We start from the raw sequence: 18,225 nt of genomic DNA, 5'->3' as shown, positions 1-18,225 counted from the left end.
TGTTTTTCAGAGGTTTCCCCATTAGCTATAAAAATGAAGTTGTTCTGATGATTTCCTCTGGTAGCAATCAGGCCTGTGGACAGAGGAGAGTCAGCAGACTAACAAGAGTATGCTACTGTTCAAAACACAAAAAGGGCCATGATGAAAGAAAAACAGCCCAAGGAAGAGAGACAGGCTAAGAATCCGGGTTTCCCATTTAAAAAATAGCTGAAACCAATGATTTTCTGTTTAATCTCATATGTTTCTGCCATTTTCACAAATATATATCAATGTTTGTCTTAGAGGAAGATAAACAAACTTACTCATGGCTGCTCTACATTATACTTACAAGCTGTGCCACAGGCAGGGTTGTTTTAGTGAGACCAGTGAATAGTGTTTTCAAAGTCCCTAAGTGGAATCAAGATGTCTCACTCTTCCTAAAACTTAGTAAAGTTCCTGCTAAGGATGGCTTTTGAATGTTTACCTTTGGCTTGCCAGTGATAGTTCAAAGTGTAGCCATTTAAGTGCATAGATTTCATTAGTTGGTGACCAGTTATATGAAAGTTGAAACAGCTTCAAGGAAGGAGGGTCCTCCCAGTGATTCAACATGGCTGCTGAGAAGTCCATATAGCCCAGGTATGGCCTGGTTGTTCCTCCTGCTTTCCTGGCCTGTAAGGCCAACCGGAAGACCCAACCATGTAGCCTAGCAGCACCAGAACACTTTATCCTTTTTCACAGAGGCTAGTCTATTTGGAATGTTGATTAATTAGTAATTTGAGTATATAAAAGTCATGAAATTAAGAGTTCAGTCACATCCTTTAACCAAAGGAATGTCTTGACCTCTAAGTGCCCAACATAGGCTATACATTGAGCATGGAAGGCTGTCTTCCACAAACCTGGAAGTGACTTAGAAAGCCATTTCATACCAAAAGCCTGAAGGCTCTCTGACCCCATACTCTAGAGAAAGGGTATTTCACCAAGTTTTCCCATGTGCTGTCGAGAAAGGTCTGTGGCAGAATGCTGTTAGGATTCAGCTAGGCATATCAATATCCACACTATGTCTTAACAGGGATCATTTAGGCCTTTAATTTAGAGATAGGGTGGGCTCTTGCATGACACCCAGTAACACTGATTCTTGTGACAGACCCAAATCTCAGGAAAATGAAGAGCAGCTGTATTCTTAGTGTCTCTCCTGGGCCCAATGTAAATTTCATCGCCAGAAAAATTAAATAATCACCAAGAAGCAGCACCATCTAGTTCTGGAGGAGAATAGTTCTCCATCTTGATTCAGGGCCCTAGGCTGCAGCTTCATTGATACCCACATGATGGCCATTGCCTTGGTGAAGTATTCCTGGCTTCTCTTTCTCAGGAAGCTACATCTGTAGCCAGGGCATGATGAAGGAACATAGGCATCTGCTCTATTCCTGGGAAACTTCTAAAGAATTCTAAACCTTGCACTGTACACAGTCATCTCCAGCTAGTAGATTCTACTATGACCCAACTGCTGGTAGAGGTGCCATCGCCACAACTGAATTTGACATCACAAAGCGCATACTTTGTAATTTTATTTGTGACTTAGTTAAATTACTTACTGATAGAGTCTTGCTAGACAGATCATACTGGCCTTGAACTTTGAGAATCCTCCTGCCTCAGAACCACAGTGTCATAATTATAGTCATATGTGCACTGCTGTACCATGCCTACTTCAGCTTCTTCACAATGCTTTGCATAAGACCATGTCTTTCTTTCATAGGCTTCACTTAAAAGTCTTTGTTTAGCTTTTCCAGTGACATGACATGAAATATTTTCATCAACTTCATACACATATGCAAAGTAACTCATACAAACACGCACATAATGTAGTGCTCTCATTGTCCCTCTTGCTCTCTTAAGCTTCTCCCACTTCTGTTGACCGCCTTCTTCTCAGCTATCTTGATATTTTATTTTATTTTATTTTTGCTCTCTGATACTTAGGGTTGTTGGCATGAACATGATCCTCAGCTTTTAAAAATACGAAGATATTTCAGTACAAGGAGCCCCGCAGACCTCATCTGCCAGAAAAGAGGGCAGCTAAGAGTTTCTTGGTCAGAGGAGTTTTGCCCAAAATGGAAAAATCCCTTCACTATACATCGATTGGGAAAATTAAGATGCTCTCATAATTACTTTACATAGTACAAAAGGCAGAAGTCCTCAGTGCCTTAGTGTATTAGTCTGGACTTGTTAGTGTGGATACAAAGAGAAAAAGACTTGCTTAATTGTCTCCTATTGAGAGATCAGTAGCACGCTCTGGGCGATCGATTTCTTTGTGAGTGTTACCTAGGTCTTGTGGCGTATGTCTTTCAAACAGTATACAAGCCACAGAAAATATAAACAGGTCACCCTCATAGTCAAAGAGGCTAAATTCTAGAGGAGTCTGTTCATATGACCTCCTTTCAAATACCTGATTATGGAACAGCTTCTCAATTTGAAGCCCTGTAACTTTTTTTGGCTGAATAATTATCTTTCTTCCCAATAGGTTTCACTTACAGTGAGTTTGACCTGGCATCTGTCAATTCCAAAGACTTTCAAAGAGTGCCTGGCCACTAGAGTCACCCATGGGCTGAAAATGGGTAAACATATCTCTTAAGAATATCCAATAATAAAGGTCGCTGCTTCTTTGGTGACAAGTTCATACCATGGGAAGTTATTGTTTAATCATGACTCTCCTGGAAGACTGGACGCAGGTAGAGATCTCCCATTTCACTCTCTGTTTCCAATTGTATGTTCAAGGGGACATGCTTTTTAATGAAGGAAAAACTGTGCTATCCAAATCTCCTGCCCCTTGTCTGGGGCTTGTACCCAGAACATGGTTTAAGATGGAGAGCTGCTTGGGATGGGCGCCCTATAGAACTTTGCTGGAGAAACACCCTGAAGTGTGACCGTCACATCTGCATCGAGTTATGAAAAAGGAAGGCTTGTTAACCCGCTGTTTGGAAACCAGAACACTTTTATCAGTTCATATAATTGCTAACCCCTTATTCACTGCTCAGCACTGGAGAGTTCTTTACCTCCTAAGACCTCACTAATTGCTGACAGATTTGATTTCTCCCTGACAGCAGGAGTCCTGTTTCTGGCCTTTACATCAAGTAATTGCTTTATTTTTCTCCCTCTGCTCTAAAAAACGGAATTCCCTTCTCCCCTGCTTGAACCCCCTTAATGGCTTCTTTCTCTGTTATTAAATCCTTGCCATTTAAATCACATTTAGCGATGTTTTGAATAACTGATTCCAATTACTAAGGCTCTTACCAAGAAGCAGCTGAAAACGCAAGTCATTACTTGCCCGTAGACAAGCAGTTACACCTTGCAGCCGAGTCTCTGGCGAACTGTATTGTGTTTCTCCTCAGTTCGGGGCAATTTATACCCCAAAGGAGGCCGATGCTCAGCAAATATACAGCCACCGGAGCTCTCCCACAATATCATTTGAGCATAATAGATATTAGATTTTATATTTATTTTATAAATAGCCTGATTCCTTAAAGAAGCCATTCCCTCCTTCCCAGAGTAGCTGGACGAACCAGTTGGGACAACAGCAGAGATGAACAGCTGACCGCCGCATGACCCACATTGGGTTTGCTTTACAGAGGTCTAATAAACCCACGCTGGCCCAAACAGGTGACAGAGCCACCCTGTCTCCCGAGGACAGTGCACAGCCCGTTACACTTCACTTTAACACACTTCAGTTTGGATTTCTTTGGGGAAAAATAGTTTTGTTTGTTTTTTTTTTTTTTTAAATACTGCGAGTTCTCACCACCCTGTCTTTATCTTTTCCCTAAAATTCCATCAGTGTTTTCTTCTTCATTTTTGGCTTACTTGGCAAAGGGATTCTTCTGGTAGATTCTACAACATGACTGTCTCTGTGACTTTTGTTCTCACTGAAGACTTTGTAGGAAGATCCTATTTTTTTTTTTCAGCCATATTGGTTGTAAGAGGCCAAAGTTGTAAAATCTGTTGGTTGAGAAAAATAATCAGACACACTGCACACTGGCCTGTGGTATTTTCTTACCACATTGGTGCTGAGGAGACATGGTTGTGTTGGATACCTTTGATGCAGGAATCCCCCTGTTACTCTTGCTATTTTAGCAGGTATGGCAACAATGATGCATCTTTGTCTTTCTTATCTTGAATATAAAATAACTAATGAATTGTATAAACATGCATGTCACCTTAGGTTTAAATGGCTCTTCAGGAAACTAACCCGGCCTGGCCATCTCAGCTATCAGCAGATCTGACTTACTGAACTGGCCAACCTCCTGCTTCCAATTTCATTAGTCAGCTGTACACCTTGGCTAGATCTGGGGCTAAAGAAGGTTATCGCTAATTTCAAACTTGGGAGTTCTTAGCAAAATTGAAAGGTCTCTCAATTTCATAATTACATCTACATGTGAAAATAGTTTTGTGAGCGAGGTTAAAGTCAAGAGACTTAATAAATACCACCCCTGTGAAAATAAGTGAGTTCTGCAGCCATTCATTTGCTCTGCTGTGCACAGCCCTAGACCATTCTCTACTTCTGTGGGGGCCTAGGAAAGATTAAAGACAAAAGTTCATTTCAATACAGAGATGGCTTTTCTTCTTAAGCTCTGAACATTTTGGTTTTCATCTTTTTGTTAAAGTAAGGAACTTAAGGAAAAAACCATTTTCTATTATTTGACCCTCTTCAGAACACTGACCCCAGAACACAAGGAGTTAAGAGAATTTAAAGAGGTGTTCCCAGGACAGAGAACTTCAAAACCTCCTGCTACCCACCATATGCCCACTGAGATTCATAAGAGACTCAGGCACACAGAGACAGGCGACTGGCCAGGGAACCTGGGATTTTGTATTTCCTATTCTTAAACATTGCCTCTTATATTATTTATGTGTGATATTTGTGAAAATGCTACCTTGAATGGCCCAGGATCCCCAGTCTTCTGTTTGTATGTGGCGTGGGCTGGATTGGGACATTGCCTATCCCAGCATCTGTATTATTCATGTGTTTCTAACGGAAAGGCCATTACCTCATTCCTTCAGAACCAAGGTACTGCCTATTCATCCACAGAGACACAAAAGCTTGTTATAAGTCTTGGGATGAGTACCTAACAGGCAGGAATAGCCCAGGCTTCTAGAGCATCTGTTATAAATAAAAGTAACCTCTGCTTCTGCTCAGTCTGTCACCCTGTCTCTCACCTTCTCAGTTCTTTGTTGAGAGAACCATTTGTAGAAAGGTCCTCAGTGGCCAGTCTTCTCCTGTGAAGGTTCCCAGAGGAGCCCTCTGGGGCATAAAAATGCTGGAGGAGTCAATAGTGCAATGTAGCTTTGGGGCTTTTAATATCCAAACACATCCCATCAGACAGATAGGGGATCAGCGAGAGGCTTAGAGCCACTTCAATAGTGAGGAGAAAACAGTAAATAAGCAAGGCCTTCACAGTGACAAGAGCATGACATATAAAAATGGCCGTTACAGTTATTCAGGGCTCAAACTCCGGAGCCAGGATGCTTGGATTGAAAAACGTGCAGTTTATCAGCCGTGTAACCATGGGCAACTCATTCTGCCTGTCTGATGTGGTGTTCTGTCTCAGTGAGCTCATTGTAATGATATCTACAGAAGAAGCATCCCATGAATTAAATCTGAGGATGACATAGAACAGTTGAAACATACCAAGAAGACTCCAGAAGCCTAGATTTCAATCAAACCTCAGTGCTGAATTGCCTTGATCACCGATTCTCAGGTGACTGTTCCTTCCCCTCTGCCCGATGTCCCCAGGGTTTTACTCAGGTATATGGCTTCTTTCTTTTTAATTCTTCAGCAAACTCATGTTACAAAACCTTATGCAGCATATAGGAGAAAATGTCATCTAGGCTGCTCAATCCAGGGACCTAAAAACAGTGAAAGAAGCATTGACTGTAATCTTGTAGATGTTAAGAGGTTATTTCAAGAAGAGGAAGATAAAACATGCTTTCTCATGGTCTTGAAGATGGGCTGTTCTGGGCTATTCTTGTCTCTGTGTGGGTCTTTCTGACTATATAGGAGATGCTGTGTAGAAAAAGACAGTCAGCTATGGCATGATTTCACTGAATCCCTGTGATTTTTTTTCAATTTTGTTTTTAGTCTTTAAGTTATTCTACAGATAATAACTTCATCCTTTCATGCATGCACACCAGGTATTTGCTTGTGTGCACCTCCCACAATCCTCTCTTATCCCTCTACCCCCTTTCCCTACTTCCTTTCCTTTCCCTAAATAGCTCTCATAGATACAAAGATCTACATCACTCATGTGAGTGGAAACATGAGCTATTTGTCTTTCTGGGTCTGGCTTACTTCACTTAACATTGTGGTCTCCTTTCCACTGATTTTCCCCAAATCAGCATAATCTCATTCTCTTTTTATGACTAACTAAGACTCCATTATGTACAGGCACTGTATTTTCTTTCATCCATTCATTGATAATTGATAAACTGGACTGATAACCTGGCTACTGTGAATGCTGTTACAGTAACATGCATCTGCAAGTATGTGTGCTATGCTTAGATTTCTTTGGGTATATACCCAGGGGTTGTAGTTGGGTCCTATGATAGTTCTATTGCTAGCTTTTTGAGGAATAAGCATCCATATTAATTTTCATAGTAGCTACCAGTAGTATATAGGATTCCTGTTTCCCCCATCTCCACCAGCATTGGTTGTCATTTGCTTTTTGTTTTGTTTGTTTGTTTGTTTTAATGATAGCCATTCTGGCGTGAATGAGAAATCTCAATGTAGTCTTAAGTTTCATTTCCTTGATGGCTTCAGAATGTTGAATATTTTCATATATCTATTGGACATTTGCACTTCTCTTGAGAACTATCCATTTGATTCATTTGTTCAGTTATTGATTTCATGGTTTGCTTTGTTTTTAGTTTTTGTCTTCTTTATAAGATTAATACATTGACCAAATGTTTTGTGTAGTTCTTTGGGCTCTCTCTTTACGTTTCATTTGCTGTGCACATATTTTTATTTTTTGTAATCCTGTCTGTGAATTCCTGTTTCCTGGGCTATTGGGGTCCTTTTCAGAAAGTCTATGCCTGTGTTTATATATTAAAGTGTTTTCACATGTTTTCCTTTAGCTGTCTCAAAACTTAGGTCTTACATTAAAGTCTTAGATCCACTTTACTTTTTCCTTTTTTTTTCCACTTTAATTTTTCTACATCACTGGTTCTCAACCTGTAAGTTGTGACCCCTTTGGGGTCGCATACCAGATATCCTGCATATCAGATATTACGATTCACAACTGTAGCAAAATTACAGTTACAAAGTAGTAACAATGTAATTTTATGGTTGGAGGTCCCCACAACATGAGGAAGGGTATTGAAGGGTCTTGGCTTTAGGAAGGCTGAGAAGCACTGAGCTACGGGGTGAGAGACAGGGCTCTAGTTTCATTATTCTGCATGCAGATTCCCAGTTTTCCCAGCACCATTTGCTGAAGAGGCTGTGTACTTTAGTGCCTTTGATGAACATCAGGTGGCTTGCTGGGTATCGTTTTGCTGCTGTGGTCCTGTAGTATAATGTGAAATAATGTATTATGACACCTCTTGCATTTTTGTATTGTGGATTTTTTTTTATTTCTATGATGAATGTCACTGAGTTTCTCATCTATTGTACTTCGAATTTGCAACTAGAGACCTTCTAGAATAATTTGAAAAGCATGAATAACTTCTTGGGCCTGAAGTTGGTACCATCTTTCTACTTGTTGAAAATATTCAGTTTGGTGTTCAGACCCTCCTCAGTGGACCCCTTGGCAAGGTAAAGTGTAACTTGAAAATTGCTTTTGTTTTCACTTCATCCTGGGAAGTCTGTAATGTTTTGCAATGGATGATGATCCTCATATATGACAATGGGTGGGGTTTTTTTTTGTTCTTAAATATATTCAGAGTTGTATCAACAAGGAAGGAGAACTTGCACTTCTTAGAACACATGGTGATGTTCATGTGAGTCATGTGCTGTTACTTAGTTTCAGGAAGATAAGGACCGTGAAAGAATGGTGATGATGGAGCTGATATCACACTTCCTCTGGGCAAGTGAGCCATCCTGAAGCTCTTAGAGGAGTCCTGGATTTAAAGATTTTGGTCTCCTGTGATGAGCAGAGTAACTGGTCAAATTTTTTGTCCTGCCCTGAGTCTCCTTAGCCATAGATGGCTGAAGGAAATGATTTTCACAGTTCCTTTCATTTCAACAGTTAATGGGTTTTGTTGCTTGGCTAGACACAGGTTCTTACTATTAGTCCAGGCTATCCTCAGACTCTCTACATATTCTAGGACAAGCTCAAATCCGTGATCCTTTGTAACGTTAATTTTTTTCAAATCTTATTTTTAATGACGGTTCTTAAGTGCTTTAACCTTCCTTGTAACCCACCACCTGCCAGAGGCAATGGAAAAGAAAGGATACAGGGAAAGTGGACCTGTTTAGAAAGGTTCTTTGGAGCAACTTCATCTGTGTTGTCTGGAAATCAGCAGTTCAGTTCACAGGCTAGCAGGCAGCGGCTTGATTCACTCGAAAACACCTCACAGATAAAGCAGCAGTCCAGTTCGGTAGAGTCAGGTTATCAACAGTGTTGACATGACCTAGCAGAGACAGCCAGGCCTCAACCTTGGCTCAAATCAACAGGAGGGACCAACAGGAACACTAGGAGAAGTTCTCAGCTGTGGCTCTGTCAGGGAAGAGAAGATCGGTGAAGATGAGAGACCCACAAGCATTGCACAGCTAGCTGTACCAGCAAGCCAAGCTCTGACTCCATCACTCTGTGGAGTCCTATTTATACCCTCCAAACATCACATATCCTCCACGTGCCTTGCCTCAGTAAGATTCTTGCCTCAGTATGAGTCCTTGGAAGTGGCAACAAACTGCAGTATACTACCAAAAGTTTTTTGGTGTTTCTCTCTATGGAGTCCTGACAAATGCAGCTCAACTATGCAATGTAAGGAAGACCAATACATGCATGTCATTAGCAAAGAATCTTTAATCATGTGTCCTTTCATGTGCTTACTTTAGCAGAACATCCTCTCTTCTATATCTGCTTCAGCAAAAAGTTCCTTCACAAGTCTGCCTTAGCCTTTCACACCTGTATCTGCTTTAACAAAATGTTCCTTCATGTGTTTGCCCCAGCAAAACACCATCCAACTGACTTTCCAACAAACCCTTAAGTTTCCACTTCAATCCTTCTGCCCATAGTGCTGTGATTGCATGTGTTACACTATATATACTTTGCTAACACTTAATGTTTTGAACTAAAACAGTCTTTGTTTCTACAGCATATTTACCGATAACAGCTAAATCAAAAATAGCTCTTCCAAGACCCCATTGCATCTCTACAGCCAACCGTAGTTAGAGGTTTACAAATATCATGCAAGAGGGACTCAGAGACCAGAAAAGTGCTTTAGAGGAGCAATGTTCCGCTAAGCATTTGTAGTAATTTATGAGGATGAGGGAAACCAATGAGCATCTCAGCTTCTGGAGTTCCCCAAAGCATCTCTCACTCTGAGAGGAGCCTTAGGTCCCAGGGAAGGTGGATGTTTTTTCTTAAAGGCAATTATTCCTTTTCTTTGGCTTGAAAGATCAACTTAACACATAATATAACATTTATTATTATTACTTCACAATATTCTATGTTATATAATGTAAATAACAAAACAGCCTAAGTATAGACCAAAGCGGTTGGGCTCTTTGGTATCTGACAATTTTTTGTACCCTGTTTAAAATATCAGGATATTCATCTAGAGCATTCAATAAGCATTTATGCCTTTAATGAGCAGCAATTAAAACCCTCAGCACCACTGCCGGGCTCTTAGATACATTTTCTAAAAGCAATGGTCTTTTGACCTTGTAATCTGCCCTCTCCATGAGTGTCAGCTCTCAGGTGAAATTGAGACTCTGTTCTAATTTGTCTGTGTTTAGAAGTGTAGGTATTCTTCAAACTAACTGCTAACCTTAAGAATCCCAATATTTATTTAACCACTTTCTGAAGTAGGATGGTATAGTTAGAAACGTATTTGTGGAAGATTCTGTGTCTGAGGACTTCTAGTGATGGTGTGATTATCCTGGGTAAGAACGTGTTCTCTGACCTTTGAGTCCTCTTCTGCTGGACAGTGAAGGTAACATACTAAGAGCTTATGTGCCTCATTAAGTAGAGGGGTTTTTCACTATTCAATACCTGGTATCAGTCATGATGGCCAGTGACATGTCCTTGCCCCCTCAAATTCAGGATATTCTGTAACATCAGGTTTGAAGAATCCCTGAGTGTCCTTCCCTGTGGTAGTGCACACCTGGAAGGTCAGCAATTGGGAGCTGAAAGCAGGAGGATCAGAGATTAGCTTTGGTTATGTAATGAGTTCAAAGCCAACTGGGCTATCTGGGACCCTGCATCAGCGAAACAAACGTAACCTCAGAGCTTCAGTTCTTCTTGTTAGAGTATGACACATCTCTTTGTCTCTGTAATTTGCCTGCCTTGTGGTTTCTGACCCTGGGCAATGGCCACGCTGTCTTTTGTTGCCAATGTTTCCTAAGCACAATCTGCTGTCAACCAGCAGACTCTAGCCTGCAGTTTACAATAAAGTTCTCAACTGTCTGTGTTCCTCAGCAAGTGTTTCTCATGCGATTCAGAAACAAGGAAATGATAATAGTTTATTTGGGAGATAAATAATTGGGGAAAAGAAACATAGAGGTGATTTAACAAGAAGAAAAGAGGAAGAGGAAGAGGAAGAAGAACTGTTAAGCAAATAACTGGTGAACCTGAACCTCAAAACCATGAGGAACTCTGCAAGCCAACAGGGTATTGCTGAATGACAGGGCTGGGTGGAGAGGAGTGACAGTGTGTATCCATTCCCATTGGAATCTAGTTCCTTAAGTTTCAGGTGCTTCCTTCCTACCTGAGCTTAGCAGAATGGGTTTTGTGCACCAGAGACCTTCAGAGGGAGAGGTGCCAGGACTGTCCCTAGAGAGACAAAGACTATGTAGGGACATCACAGTACACGTCTCCTCCTGCTGTGGAGATTCCAGCATTGAAGAATTGAAATCACTTCTAAAAGAGCCCAGGGATGAAAGTCCATCTGCCCAGAGCCTCAACACCAGTGTGCTTTTCTGAGCCCCACCCGACCTTCCTCCTGCATGCCTTTTAATCCCTTGACCTCCTTTCCTTCTTCTGATCTTTATCTTCTGCCTGTCTGTTCATTACTCCTGGCCTGAGGAACAGCCTGTGTTCCATGACTGATTTATTTGCTCCAAGTATCTGCACATTTCTACTGTGTCTGTTTGGATTCTCTTGAGATGCCCTAGTGAAAGCCCGGTGGTTTCGTTTTCCAATCTTTCTCCTTCCCTCCCCTCCCCCCCCTTTGGCCTTAATATGTCAGGAGAAATTTCAAAAGGCTCTGATCATGTGATGCCTCCCATCTGTAAGGCACTTTAAGTTTATAGAGGAATTTCATGGCACCTTCTGGAAATAGCCAGGGTTGGAGTGGAGAGCATGGTGCTAGCTTCTGGTTCTCTGCCCAGGGATACTGGATGGAGCACTCTTCACAGTGATACTGGAGGGAGCACTCTGCCCAGGGATACTGGATGGAGCACTCTTCCCGGGGATACTGCAGGGAGCACCACAATAAACCCTCTCTCCTTCAACTTTCTTCTTGTCAGGTGATTCTCACAGCAAGGAGAGAAATAACTAGTGGGATCCAAATAACAAATAGATATGGGGGGGTGCATTCCAGACCCAAACAGCAGAATCCATCTTTTTCATTTCATGAAGGTTCTGCAGTTGTCTGAGAGAACATCCACGGGTTCACTCTACCCTTGGGAATCTAGTTTTTCACGATGTCTTTATGGTATCCTCACAAGAAGGTAGCTAGTATTAAACGGCAAGACAGTGCCTGCCACGTTTTGCCATTTTGTGGATTCTCCCCATCTGTGCTGCCAGAATATCTGCTTCTCACATGCATGCAAAGAATTACTGCAGCTCAAACTAAATCACACTGCAAATGCATTTGGAATGTTTCGTTCCTGAAGAGAAAAGCAAATACACAGCATTCTTTGAGTGGGTACAGTCACAGCATCTGACATCTTAGAGCCATAGAAAGTGTGTGATACTTGAGCCAATTAGACAAGGCTTTGCCTTCTCCCTTGAAATTAGCCACACACTTAACAGGATCAGCCATTTGAGGTCTTAAGATGTTCTAATAAGGCTTGGGCTGGGAAAGCAAGAACTATGCACTTATCTGATGGTTCTCTGAAAAAAAAAGTTCCCCAATGACTTTTAATTTCCTGGACAGGGGGCAACCAGCCCTGTGAAGGGACTCAATTATTCCAGTGCCACTCTGAGTTCCTGATGCGAATGTCTTGAGGTTGATTTGGAGGAAGTGGGACCAGCCGCAGGAGACGTTTCTGCTATTGCCCGGAGTCAATTTGCATCTTTTAAAGATGAAGAGATGGAGGTTAAGCATAAGCCGAAACTCATCATGACTTACATACCACGAGACGTTTTATATATCATTTCACACAAATCCGTTTTTAAAAGTTGAATATGTGATTTTCAAAAGTCAAATATCTGCAAAGGAAATTGGGCTGACCCAAATCTGCCTTCAGTGTTTAATGGTGAGGATGTTGTGAAATTTGAGGCAATTTTGTTTTCCGTGCACATATTTTTTTTCTCCCTAGGAAGAAAAAAACTCTTTCTTTGCTTCACATTCCTCTTTGTGCCCACAGAAATGCTCGGTTTGGTTTGGTGTGAGTCAAACAAACTATTCTCATCACGAGTGGAGCAAAGAGAGAGAAGGAAAAAGAGAGAAAGGAGCTTTTCATCCAAGTTATGGGTCCTAGAAATTCTTCTGTAAAAGCATTCTGTGTGACTGTAGCTGCTGCCCACTCTTTTGTGAACACTGTAGAATAGTTATTTTTCTCCTGCACCCAACAGGAAAATAGTGGGGCATAAAAATAAATTCAGCTTATTAAAGTATAGAAAATACAGCGAAGTGCTTATAGCATTCCAACCTATGAATGTTCATACATGTCTATGCAGGATTATTTCCCTTCTCTCCATGTGTGCTTCTTCAGCTGGTCCCCTGCCAGCTTAGTCAGCATAAGAGGTAGACTGCAAGGCAGGTGCTATCTAAGGCTGAACTTCCTGTGATGACATCTGACACATAGTAAATCACACCTGACAATCTCTGGTTTACTTAGTGCATCTCAGAGAAATAATTACAGTTCCCCAATCATAATATTTAAATGTGGACATAGAGGGCTGGAGAGGGGGTTCAGTGGCTTAAAGCATTTGCTGCTTCTTCTGAGGACCCAGGTTTGGTTCTCAGCTCCCACATAAATAGTGCAAAAATACCTTAACTTCAGTTCTGGGGAATCTGACACTCTTTTCTGGCCACTAAGGACACTTACACACATGTCCTGTCTAAACACATGCACATTAAACAAACAAACAAGGTAACTAACAACAAGAAGGAAGTTTCAATGACTCAAATTTGGAAATGATGTTGTTAGCCATTTTCTCTGACACAGAAAATTTCCTAGAAAAATGAAAATATAAGGCAGTATCAATGATGACAATGGAGAATGAAAACCTTGTCAATAAGCCCAGCCAAGCAGTGTGGTAACTCAAAGGTAACCTGATCAACTTCTCAGAAGCACAGATCTTCAATACCAGCTCTCTCAAGTACAGTTGGGAAATTGAAACTGGATCAGAACGTCAGGCTAGGTCGTCAGAGGTTGATTAGAATACTGCTGTGGAGCCATGTGGTGGTGGTGGTGTCAGAAGGAACTTTGTTAAGTTCCAGGATATGACTGGGGAAATTCTTAGCATCCTAATTCCACAAACACTATGGAATTAGCCCACCTGCTTCTAAGCAAGGCCATGGCAGGACTTTGAATTGCACAGCAGTGCAAACCCCACTATGTTTGCACAATCCACTTTGGTGGCATTATTGTATGAGACTCCTCAAAGAACCAGGGAAAGACAGGTCATCTACTGTCACCTGAGAAGCTCACACCAACCTTCAAGGGTTACTTGATGGCTCTGACAGACTTCTTTATTCCCCAAACATGGTTTAGAAGTGGTGAGCAACAGCTCTCCCCCATGTTTCCCACTTTTCTAACAGGCCCTGGAAACTCTGAAGTCCTGGAGGTTCTGTCATTCTGGTTTGAAATTCTGAGTGACTTAAGAACACTAGCCAACAAGTAAATGTCAAAGATGAAAAAAGACCTTCTACCACATTCTGTTTTTCATAAAAATATAGATTTAATAAGTTTCTAACGGAGAACAGAATGGCCACATTAGAACACTGCCAAACTTATAGGCTTTGACAGTCCCACATACTGAGATGAACGTGAAAACGCATTTCACAAGAAAAAAAATATATATATATATTGTCTTCTGGATTTGTTGAAGAAGAAGGAAAAACACATCTGTCCCAAATTTCCTTGAAGGAACTGAATAGCATTCTGTTTTCCTGGGTGAATAGATTTACTCTTCATACTTATTATCATAGGAGATTTCTACAACATGACTTGAGGTTCAGGAATAAAACGAAAATCAGCACGACAAGGTAGAAAAACGTTTAACATCTCGGGGCTGGGAATCCAACTTTTCTCAGATGGAGAAAAGCACCAGCCTAAGCAGCTAAACATCTACAGTTCATCCCTGACAGAATCACAGAAAGAAAAACTTTACAACATTTTGCAACTTTAGATAATTGTTTTACAAATGGGGATAGCTGCTGTGAGGGTCATACAAACATAAGGTCTGTTACTCAAGTTCATGTTTGGTTGTGATGTCCTATGTAAGTAGGTAGCAGCATGAGCCTGTATCCTGTGGGTTCAGTTTCTAGTTTTGGTTCCCCCTTCAAGTTTCTGAAACTCCCTGTGCCTCTGTTTCTCTACCTGTGAAAGTCAGACAAAGATCTGCCCCACATGATTGCTGTAAAATGTGTTCATGTATATAAGGGTTAGTATCTCACATAGAGAAAGCACAGGCATGCTATGTCCACTTGTGTGTTATGAGGTGGGGTCAGTAGTGGTGGTGATCATGATATTGGTAGTAATATAATCCCCTGCAACTATCCTTTCAGGGTATTGGTTACACTAGCCCAAGTAACCAAGCACAGTCCTCTGCAGAAATAGAGACTGGGCTAACTAAGAGTCCAAAAGGCCAAGGACAAGAATGGCCATGAAGCAGAGAAGAGCCTGATCCTGGTGTGCTGTTGGATTCCAGGGTGATGTATTCTGTTTCTGAGATTTCTGGCCAGGGGAGGGGGATCCTAAGGACCTCAGAGCACCATTAATGATGCAGGAAAAATCCTTTAAAATGTCAAAGAAATCCAAATTTGGAATTCATAGTGCCCACAGAAGGTGCACACACAGGCAGAAGCTGCACACACAGGCAGCCTTCACAAGTGAGATCAATCCTCTGGCAGAGAACCAGGGCTAGGTTCCTAGCTACCATGTCTGGCAGCTCACAACCCCCTGAAATTCCAGATACAGGAGATTCTGTAACCTTTTACCTGCACACCTGTGCACACACACACATACCTGTTAAAAGAAATAACTGGTACTAACCATGTAACATTAGCCAGTATTAGGAAGCCCAATGACATTAGTTTAAAAGTGAAGCAGCTTTAAGGGTTTGTGGCCCCATGAGGAGAGCAATAATACCAACCAACCAGAGCTCCCCAGGGTCTAAACCATCAGCCTGGAAGCACATAGGGAGGCACCCATGACTCCATCTGTATATGTAGGGGAGGATGGCCTTGTCAGGCATAGGTGGGAGAGGAAATCCTTGGTCCCATGAAGGCTGAACACTGGGGGGGGGATTTGAGGGTGGGGAGGTGGGAGTGGGGGGATATGTGGGGGCACATCCTCATAGAAGCAGGAGGAGGGGGATGGGATAGGGGGTTCCTGGGTGGTGGTGGGAATGGGGAAAGGGGATTAAATCTGAAATGTAAATATAATATCCAATAAAATAAAAAAGATAAAGCAATTCTAAATAAATTAAATAAATAAATAAATAAATATGCAGGTTTTTATTAATTAGTCAGCATCTTTGGACCAAAAAAAAAAAACACCAAAATACTCCACACAAACAAAAACAAAACAAGCAACAACAACAACATCAAACAAATCAATCAAACAAAACCCTTTGAAGAGACACAACCTGACAGAGGAAAGGTCGTTATTCAGGGGAAGGCAGAGAAGTATGGCTCTGTCAGGGGGTAAGACTGTGATGCAGAGCAACTGTCCATGGGGCCACTGACAGAGCAGGCTAAAAACAGAGCTAGGTATAACATTCAAAGGCTCATGACCCACCACATACTCTATCACCCAGGCCTTTCCTCCTGAAGCTTAGGCAGGCTTCAAAATTATGCCACAAGCTGTGTCTAGTGGGTCATCATGTGAGAAACAGGTATTATTCCAAAAAAGTTATTATTGTTTCTTACAAAACCATATCCAATCAAAATGCAGAAGATAAGATGTCCTGTCATATCTAGTTCTAACTGATATATTGAAACCACAATTCTTGCTCCTAGATCTTAGTGGTCATTGAAGGGGAACCTGTCTGTACAGGACATTTTAGATTCAAGCTGCTCAATCCATAACATGAAGAGTGGAAAAAATACAGAAATATATCTGGGTCAGAAATGGTTTTCCAAAAACTGACAGACATTGTTCTGAAGTGTATTATGTATGTGTGTGTATGCCTAGTTCCAAAAAACTTAATTGGATATCAATATTTTATCTCTATGGTTTTTGATTATGTAAGTTCTGTTTTTTATACAATATAAATTTAATTTGCTTTTTTTAAAAGAAGCACATTGTTTTATGATAAGCTGTTCTTAGAAAATTAGTCAGCATATAAATAATGGAATGAATGACTAAAATAATAGAAAAACACAAATGCAGAGACATTCATAGACAGCTCTTCCCCCTTTCCAATATCTGTATTTTACACAACAGCAAATCCTCTGGTTTGTTTTCAGAAGGATGTAACATGTATGCCTAAGAGAATGACAATAGTCTCTCTTTCATAATAATATAGAGAAGACCTGACAAACTTCCCGAATGTCACATTTTTGGATAGTTCCCAGGAATCACAAAGAAGGCATAGGCTGAACAAAGCTAATAGCATCAGAGAGCCTAGCTATGATACCCATCCCGTTTGTAGACACTGCAGTCAGTGCTTGAGTTTCTGAGGAGCAGAGTATTCCTTTAATCCAAATGCCCCTTCCCTCTCCCTCTGTTAAGTAAATCCAACCTCTGATTGGTCAAGGAAGGTGAAGTGAGTGCTCCCAAGAGGTGCATTTTGCTTTGTGCACCTCTTCTATCCTGCCCTCCACCCCCTGGTTTATATCAGTTTGCAGAAGGCTTCTCTCCCTCTTTCTTCCTCTGTTTTTTTTTTTCCAGCCACTAAACAGTGGTCAACCTTGACCATGTTCTTAAGCCTTTTATATGGCCTAAGTGGATGTAAATCTACTCTATTGGTGCAAATGGATGCCTGTATGATATGGATGCCAGAAGTAATCTAGCGGGTTATCATGTGGGAAAAGTGATATTAAAATGTACTATTCAAAATAGTCACTACTGTTTCTTATAAAACCAGAACCAATCAAAATGCAGAAAATGAGGTGTCCTGTCATATCCAGTCCCAGATGATACATAGAAACCACAATTCCTGCACCTAAATCTCAGTGGTCATGGCAGAAGAGGAGCAGAAAGATTGGCAGAGCCAGAGAAGCAGGAAGTTAGCTGTGAGACTGTATCTTCTAGAAATGTCAACCAGGGTACACCCATGAGGTCTTACCAACATGGCTGCTTAAAAAAGACCTAAGTAACAGCAGTGGGCAATGTTAACATAGAAGGAGGGAGCTACAGTACCTCAACGCTAGAAAAAGAACTACAGGCAACCAGGGAATGCTGGGAGCGGGAAGAAGTGTCTTCACCAGGGAAAATCCCCAAATTGGTTATTCAACACCCAGTAGTCAGCCTGAGATTATTTATCTATATCTTCAGGTTTACTATATCGACTGAGCAAGTTCTGGTATTTAAAAAATATATAATATATATTTATATAATGTGTGCTATAATATAAATATATTATATATAATATATACTATATATATATATACATACATATATATAATGTGTGTGTATGTGTCTGTGTGTACATTTCTGTGTCTAAATGAGAGTATGTGAGCCACAGCATATAAATCAAGGTC

The sequence above is a fragment of the Arvicanthis niloticus genome, chromosome 1, assembly GCF_011762505.2.
Source record: "Arvicanthis niloticus isolate mArvNil1 chromosome 1, mArvNil1.pat.X, whole genome shotgun sequence".
In the NCBI taxonomy this organism is placed as follows: Eukaryota; Metazoa; Chordata; class Mammalia; order Rodentia; family Muridae; genus Arvicanthis; species Arvicanthis niloticus.
Note: the sequence above shows the minus strand (reverse complement) of the source record.